Source organism: Pyxicephalus adspersus, chromosome 1, assembly GCF_032062135.1.
Source record: "Pyxicephalus adspersus chromosome 1, UCB_Pads_2.0, whole genome shotgun sequence".
Classification (NCBI taxonomy): domain Eukaryota; kingdom Metazoa; phylum Chordata; class Amphibia; order Anura; family Pyxicephalidae; genus Pyxicephalus; species Pyxicephalus adspersus.
The window spans coordinates 39698903-39708425 of NC_092858.1; the positions used below are offsets into that span (position 1 = coordinate 39698903).

General features: G+C 37.1%; 1 protein-coding gene across 3 annotated transcripts in view; it reads right to left on the reverse strand.

Annotated features, from left to right (window-relative positions):
* DTX3 (deltex E3 ubiquitin ligase 3) overlaps window positions 1-9523 on the reverse strand; it is a 57644-nt gene that overhangs the window by 20969 nt on the left and 27152 nt on the right. The gene's annotated exons all lie outside the window — the stretch shown is intronic.

The window sequence follows — 9523 nt, forward strand, 5'->3', positions numbered from 1 at the left end:
CAATTAAAATTACAACTTTGTGTTTTGATTGTTTTGTAAGCTTGATTTAAAATATAATCAAAAAGTTGACAGCTTCCATCCCATTGGCATAATATGATTTGAAGATATTATCTATATTCAATTGTTTTTATACCTTTGGTTTTTCAAACCAATGTAGGAAGGTCCTAACTAAACAAATCACTCAATTTGTATCTAATCAGGTAGGCACATGAACTACATATTTGTTAGTAGATTTAATCTTATTACAAAGTATATGTTTACTCTTTCTTTGCCTGCTTATTAGTGATAAGGTTTCAGTATCATTTCAGAGGAGGACCATATTTCAATGGTGAAAAATGTATTTGAACTTTAGTGATTATGCTAGTGTGTTTAACTGGTTCTGATATTGACTATTTTACAATCCTCACGGTCCACTTACCCAGCTTCTGTCTCTCTGCATTCATTTCTATGCTCTTAGTTCTTTTCACATGAGGTTCGTCACCTACTCCACTTTGCTAAGTTTTGCCCCCTTCACCTCAATAAACTGTTCCCCTATCTTCTGTTCCTTATGTGCTCTCTGTTCTTCTATACTTAAGCTTTTATTCATGCATCTGAATATGCCACACACCCCCATCTGGTTTTAAACCCTTCCCACTCTCTCCCTTGTAATATATTGTTCTCTCTAATTTATTATTTCCCTGTCCATCCTGTGTGGTTTAAATCTGTTACTTCAGTCCAGTTTCGTGCTCACTTTACTGCACAGCTACTGCTTTACTTCACTCTTGTACAACTTTTATTTGGATATTTTTTCCTTCTTGCTTTTCTCTTTTGTGGCTCCGTGAAACCCTGACTTACCTTCAGAGGTGGCTTTGAGTTCCTTAAGCATTGGCTGATTGACCTCCTTTTGATAGTGTCTGCCTAGTTCTGACATTGGCAGTTTGATGAAAAACCTCTGGAGGAAAACGCTGTACACGCGGGTGGGAAATATTTGGCATGTGTACATAGCTTTTTTTTTTATCTCCAGGGAGTACAGACCTCTATGATATGGACAATATGAGAAGAATGTCTATACATCCTCCTATCAATTCACAGAAGGGCACATTAACATTGTCGTTCTCTACTACAGGATACAGCATATGTTATTATGTTCCAGCTGATAAAGCCTGAAAAAAATAAAATACATATAAGGACTGGTAAGCGGCAGTATTACTAGCTCAGCATACAAATGTGAAATATTTACTATTCACTTTAGAAACTTCTTGCACACACATCTCAATGGTTGAGCACTGGACAAATACTACATGGAGTAATGTTCTCCTTGTTTTTTTTTCTTCTTTTCTAGGTTTGAACAGGTCAGTGACCATGAACACATTCCTTAGTAAGAACTTAGAATTCCAGATAATTATGTGTCCATGGTAAAGGTTTTACTGGCCTATGTTATTTGGACTACTGAGGGTTTGTTCTTTAATGCAGACTGTAAAATAAAATGATCACATTAACTTTTATGCAAGTATTAAATATACAAATGGACTTAGCATTTTGCCAGCTAAGAAAATGTGATATTTAAAGAGGTTAAAATGCTATATAGCGGCAGGAAATGCATAGATAATTGACTTAATGCTTTTTGGCTTATGATAACCTGCCTGGACAACATTATCTTTGAGGTTTCTGATCATTTTACATATAGCAATTATGAAATTATAGGTGCAGTTTATTATAATCTTTTTAACTCCCTCAGTAAAGCATTATTGGGCATATTTAATAAGAAGTAGAGCAATGTTCAGCAATCTACAGAAACCTATCCATAATCTTTTTTAGTTACATCTCTAATGTAATTGAAGGTGAAATATAATTTGTTGTTATGGCTTCATGCGCATCATAGTGATTAGTACTCATCTTGACTGCTGGTATTGTTTGTGATTGTTGGCTTTGAACACATTTAAGATACCTAGAAATGCTGGATAGATGTCATTCAAAACTAAATATGACTGACATAAGGTGATTGATTGTTTAAAAGGTGTCCAATCACACCAAAAGGTATCCAATGACTATTTTGATTGATTGTTTATCTGCCATCCTCTATCATGTATACCAATGTCGTTAGACAACAAAATGATCATGCACAGAACAATGCATGGACACTAGGTCTGTGATTTTTATACAGCATTCAGTACAATGAAATGTTTGCAGCGCTGCTACATGTATAGCATCGTGGGTTAATGTGTCATTCTTTACAAACATCTGTTCATTGAGGATCTCAACATTTGTTGGCATGTACAAATATTTTCAATCTTTTTGAGGACCAAGACTCGTTTTTACTGTATATGTATTAACAGAGTGTACAGCTATATACATGTTTCATATAGCATAACCATAAAATTACATATCAAACCAAAAAAAACTTAAGCTTAAGTACTCAACATTACCATTACAAATGACACGTTTCACAGAACATGGTCTACTTCATCAGATCAAGGTACTCGAGAGTTGATTAAAAAGGATGAGGACATAACAATGGTCAATGCATACATTTTAGAGTATAAAGGGCATCACATCGAAGATACAGAATGGAAACCTCAATATGACTTGATGTCCCAAACCTTCACATAGTTACTGTTCATCTGGCTCCAAGCAAAAAACAACTATTATAGATTTGCATTTCCTTCATTCAAAGGTTTAAAAGGAGACCAAAAGTCTCCTTTCAAAAGGACTTGAGTACATTACCAGGGCGGATAGACATCCAGCACTTCTGCTGTTGAATGCAACTCTTAAGTACCTTGATCTGATGAAGCAGACCATGTTCTGCGTAACGCGCCATAATTTATAGTGGTACTGTCGAGTACTTAAGCTTAAGGTTTTATGGTTTGATGAGTCAATTTTGCACTGTGTGGTGTATGTTATAATAAACCTTTAGCTGTATACTCTGTTAATACATATTATTATTATTGTTAAACATATACACTAAAAATGAGTCTTCAAAAATATTAAAAATATTTGAACATGCCAGCAAATGATTGTTATGGATAATAACTTGAATAAAATGTCATTTTAATATATTATTGATTTAGACATTTTTGAAAGCCCATTATTTAGTGCCTATTAATCTTTGTCAAGGGTGACCACACAAGGTCAAAAAAGTATCAGAAAATAGCACATCCACCGCTATCCACACACAAAAAAACAAAAATATCAGTAATATATACCTAATGCTTTAATACTACTGTAAAGCGCATCCAAACACAAAAACATAATATACTATTGTTCATAAGACCATAATGTAAGATCTGCAGTTTATGCCTTAAAGTAGCAATGCTTACTCAATGTAATGCATCTTTGGAGGTGCAGGCCTGGGACATGAAGTGTGTTAGGATTATGGACCACCTCACCCTTCATCCTGTCTCTACAAGGAAAGTTTTCCCCATATACAGAGCTAAACTGAGCATGGGTAATAATACTGGTTGAGATAACATTGGATTTTCAATTGTAAGGGCTAGGTTCACTGGACCAACAGGCTTCTTTATAGCAATTATTAAACAGATATATCAAAACGCTTTCAGTGGTATATTTCACTGAGATTGGAGATATAATGGGGTTGCCATACACAGAAGGATGCAAATAAATAGCAAATAAACCCAAAAAGAGCTTTTTACACATCTACCAACAAGCAGTATATTTCACAGATCAAATGGAGCAATATATAAGAATTTCTATTTATGATGCCATACCACTGCTGTGGTTATCCATTAAAGAGGAAGCAGCTGCTTTCAGTGTTTCAGCAGTTGGGGAAGAAACCTAAAGGGAATCAGAGAGGGAGCTGGCAGAGTGTGGAGGGAAAAGCTTTTGTTTCATGGTGTTGAATATATAAAGTCAATTTCCCTGTAACAGACATACAGTACTTGGACTGTGCAGTTAGCATTGAACAGGCTAAAATTTCTTTGAATACTTTACAACTTTTACGTATGAGAAGCTGTCTATGTTATTTGATGCTGAATATGCTGTCAAAGTTTCTGTGATGTGGGAAATGCAATCAAGCTGGTTATGTCATTTAGCTGCCATGTAAACCTAGCTGCTTTGTGTATGAAATCCATGATGTTTTCACTAGAATAAATGAAAGACTTAATAAAAACTCTGAATCTAATGAAAATCTATTACAATCCATGGCATTCCAGAGGGAAGGATTTATCAAATGAGCAATGATCAGGAATGCCCATTCTTGGTTTGTGAGTGCCACAAACTTTGTTCTGTCCTCTCATTTTTAGGGTAATATACACAAGCTGAAAGCACCCCCAAACCACCAGCAGCCAAAGTGAGCTCTGTCTGCCATTTACTATAATAACACAGCCTGTTATAGTAAACAGCAGGGAGTACTCCCATTGGGCAATGGATGTAGGGAAGTGCTCCTGGCTAATTACCGTTAGTCTGTTGGAGTGGGGAAAAGAGTAGTTTGTGCTCTCTATCAAGGGTGCATGGGTTCATGGATGTTATGCAAGGTAAAAAATTGAATGTAATCATGATCTTAACACTGTCATTATCATTATAGTCACATTTCACAACTCTGATACACTAAAACAGTTCACAAACACCTCTGCTGCTTAAGCCGCATACACAAAATCACATTATTACCAACTGAGATGAACGCCGCGCCATGTGTGCACTGATTCCTCCCAATCGCTTATTGTGCCCCTCACTCATTGAACAGAACAGTCTTGTGTGTACAGCACTTGTTCTTTGATTTGTCAGTGGAAATGATCATGATTGTTTCCAAGGACAATCATCTGATATCCATACTGGGTGTTGGTCGGTAAATCTAGATTATTTTAAGCAATACCTTGGTATCAATATATTCAAACATTTTAGGCATTTTCTATTGTGTGTAAAAGTGTAAAAGCACCCTGACTTTATTCCAATAAATTTAGGTAGTGATTTTCCTGCAAAAATCACTGCAAATTGGCCGTTTTTTTTGCATCCTCAATCTGAAGATTAGTTTTTTTTTCAACCAAAACAACAAACTTATTTGCTGCAAATTGGTTTTGTTAAATAAACTATACACCTTCCTGGTGCACTGCATTGTATTTTCAAATGCACAGCATTCACAGATTTTTATGTGTGATGTGGTGCAATGGACAGTCTAATAAAATAATGTAATTGTACACTGATGCAAATGAAAATGTGATGTGTGCATTTTAAAACCACAGGGCCCATCTATGGTAAAAAAAAAAGGTCCTAACAAGAAGAACAAGTAATAACGTTTGGCCCATGAAACAAACATTTCTGTACCAGTAAAATGACCCAGTCAAACCATGTTACAAATAGGAGTTTTAGACAGGAGTTGCTGCATAGTAAAATCCTAGGAGGTGTCAAGTGAACCATGACACGTCCACCATCTATCAGATCAGAGCTGTCATATTTCATATGACATGAACACAGAATGCAGTTTAATGCAAATAAATACAATCACATTGTTCACAAAAGCCCTGACTCCCAGCAGTTCATCATTAACATCAGATCTGATTCAATAAACTGCTTTTCAATCATACACAAGCGCTCATGAAAGAGCACAGAACTGTTACTTCTAAGGGGGGTTCAGGAGGGAATTTTTTTGCCCTAAATAAAAGCGTTGAAATACAATGCAGTTTCCATATGATTGATAATAATTAAAGTAATTTGTTTCAGGTATGTGGATTTGTCAGCTGTCAGGTCTAGCACTAAACTTAGGAGCTCAACTGATTATCTCCTTGCATTGCTTCCTGATGCACCATGATCTATAAAGGATTAAGCTTCAGTGATGTAAAAACCATGATGTCAGAAATGACATCACAGCATTTTTTGTCAGTCCACAGCCTGTGTGTAATTGTCCGAATATTAAGAAAAAAACATCAAGGGTTTAAGAAAACAACAACAAAGTGCTACATAAAAACCCTAATGTCCTTAAAAAATTTGGTCTGGACATCTAATTTTCATGACTTCTGACTTAAATAATAGGTGATAATATGGTAAATCACCACTGAATAATCCATAATGTACTGTGAACACTACTACTGTGTACTGTGTACATGGGGAAAATTATACATCTATTATGGCCTTGTGGGAAGGAGGCAAGAACCCAAAATACTGCAGAAAAATTTGAGTGTTACAGATACTTCAGAACTTAGAGGCTAATGTAACCAACTAACATCAATACAGATTTTAAGGGTTTGGGTGCAGTTTTCATTTAATGCCAGCCTGCATTTTGTACATAGTGGGTAAGCTGTCAAATGTATATGATTCAAGATTCTAAACAACTAACCTTTATAACTCACTTTAAACCCACAGACTATACATTTGGCATCTTGTTTAAGACATCTACTTTGTGCAGGGCACTGGTATAAGTGGGACAGGGTTGCAGGCCTCCTTACTTACACATAGTGCTTGAGCTTTTAGAGTTCCTGCCATAAATTTTTAATTGGATTGAGGCCTGAGCTTTGTGAGGGCCACTCCCATATCTTCTCCTTTAGCCACTTTGCCACAACACTGGAATTAAGCTTAGGGTCACTGTCTCTTAGGACGACCCATTTGCGACTTAGCTTCAACTTCCCTTCTAAGGTCTTGAGATGTTGCCGCAATATATCTACATAATATTGTTCTTTCCTCATGATACCACCAATTTTTTGAAGTACAAGCCCATCTGCAGCAAAGCAACCCCACAACTTGATTCACCTACCCCTATGGCTGACAGTTGGGATGGTGTTTTTTGGCTTGCACGCTTCACCCTTTTTTTCTTCAGACATAATGATAGTCATTATGGGCAAACAGTTTGATCTTGAATTCAATAGATCAGAGGACATGTTCCAGAAAGTAAAATCTTCGACCCCATGTTCCATTGCAAACTGCAGTCTGGCTTTTTATGCAGCTTCGGAGCAGTGGTTTCTCCTTGCTAAGCAGCCTTTTAGGTCACCTCTATGGAAGAATATTTTTACTGTGGATATAGATACTTGTCTATCTTGTTTCCTCCAGAATCTTCACAGGGTCTTTAACTGTTCTGGATTGTTTTGCACTTTTCATGCCAAAGTATGCTCTAGGACAGTGGGCCTCAAACCTCAGGCAGCGGACCAGTGCCGGTCCATGGCTGGTGAGTTGGGGGCCACAAAATACAGGAGGCAGTAGCGCCTGCAGCCTTACTTACACTGCTTTAAAGCAGCGGTCACCAACAGATGGTCCACAAGAAAATTTTGGGGGTCCGCGGCTCTGGTCTGTGCATCCCTGAGGATGGAGAAGGAGAAGGGCCGGCCAGACCACGTACCCCGAGCAGTTCCCAGACTCAAGGAAGTGGGCAGGCTGTGTCCCTGCACACAACCCATCCATTCTTCCATTGGAGGCTCAGATCTGCAATGGGAGAGTGGACGGGGTTATGTCATAATGACGTCACTCTGGGGGAGGTTTCTCCCCCTTTGAGTGACACCCGGGTCCCCGTGCATGCGCGGTTGGGAGTCGGTGATTTTAGTGGTCCACGGACCTGAAAAGGTTGGCAACTGCTTCTTTAAAGCATTATGTCAAGCAAACAGGCATTAATTTGGATGGTTGGCCTTTATACTTTAGCCTGTTGGCTGATATTAGTTTAATCATAAACTAATTGTGGTATTGCCACAATGTTTGACTTCATTTTCTGTTTTTTCCAAAGGATCATTTACCAAGGTGTATGTAAACCACTATATCTGTGATATTGTCAATAAAAAGTGAAATGATCTGTACACATTGTTGGGAGAAGTAGCTTTTGCCCTGTGCAAAGCAGATGGCTCAAACTCAGATTAAAAAAAGAATAGTTTATTAGTATAAAATCTGTGGAAGGGGTATAAAGAGAATTTTAAAGATTTCACCCTAAGTGTATGTAAACTGACTTCAAATGCAACAATTCATGACACACAAGTTGCAAAATTACTGTAGTGTGTGTGTGTGTGTGTGTGTCTGTGTGTGTGTGTACACAGGGACCTTTAAAGACATTTCATTTGTTCTTATCCAATCTTATTACAATCTGACCCTAAAATTGAATTAGCCCAAGAGACAAACATTGTTTGGTTCTCACAGTCTAAATAAGGCAATACAAATGACAGCTCTTACAGGGATACTGCTTGGTTTGGATAGGGTCCCATTGCCAGCATCATCATCTGACTTTTCCCACATATGGGAAATTTCCATATCACTGATATTAATTTTTTAATGTTAGCAGTGAGGTGTTAGCTCATAATTTTGCACTATTGATTTCAAGGGCAATGTGTTAAAATGACAATACCATTTTAAAGCTTGACAACTGCCCACTGTGCAAAAAAACATACTAGTGTGAAAATGTGCTAAAAGGACACAAGAAAAGGAGTGAATACAGCCTTAAAGTGAGCCAATGGTAATGCTATGGGCAGTCATATATTTAAATGTTCTTAGTAAGTAGTAAATGAGCTTAGAAACAAGACTCATAGACTTGTGTAGCTGAAGGTAATGTTAAGGAATCTGGAAGCACTTCTTTGAATCAAATGTTATTCCAGTAGCTCAGCTCACCCTGCTACCCTACTAGAGCATAAAACAGATTAAAATGCTTGAAGGTTACTATAGGATTTAAATGCTTATGTTTATTTAAAACAAAAGACTTGCTCCACAACAGAGAAGGCAGTAAGGGCTTGAACCAGGGATGTAGACAAATGCATTTTATACAATTCCTAAGAATCCTCTCCAGCTATCCTTTTAAGGTCATCCATAATGTTAAAGATCAATAAGGAAGATCAGGGAACAACAAAGCCAATCTTTAGAGGAAAAAGGGAAGTTTATAAATAAAAAATTTATTACAAACCGTTATGGTTTCCTTTTGAGTGATCACAGCTTTTGAGTGAAAAGCAGCTCCCTGGTTCAATACCCCCAAAAAACTATCTGCACAAATTTTTAAACCTTTACCACATTTGTTTGTTTGGTTTCCTCCAGAAATCCAAATGCAAATATAGCTAGGTTAATAAGTATAATTGTCTGTGCACATGTATTTTATGTCCTCAGTATAACAATGTCTGGAAGCACAATGAACAAAGGTTCAGAATTATTTTTAGCTAACTTAATAAACAAGTGAAAGAGGGGGATTCATTATCAAAAGTCATGTTAAGTTTGCTACTGAAAACTCACCCTAACAAAATAGGACAAAAGCAATATCCATTAATTTTACATGTACAGGAGAGGTTTGTTAATGCGCTATATGTGGCTATTTAGTGCAGTGTACCTTACGGTACACTTTATTGCCAAATGTTTGTGAACATCTGACCATCACAACCAAAATAGCCTGTTGGATATCCTATTCAAAACCATAGGCTATAATATGAAGTTACCCAACCACGCCTTTGTAGCCAAAACATTCTGGGAATGTTTTCCACAAGATTTTTGTGTTTCTGTATCTGTAAAAAAAATAATAAGGAGCATTGTGTGGTCTAAAGCTGCGTACACACTTGCAATTTTTGTCGTTGGAAAGGATCTTTCACGATCCTTTCCAACGACAAGGGGCTGCAAGATGCATGAACGATGCTGTACATACAGCACC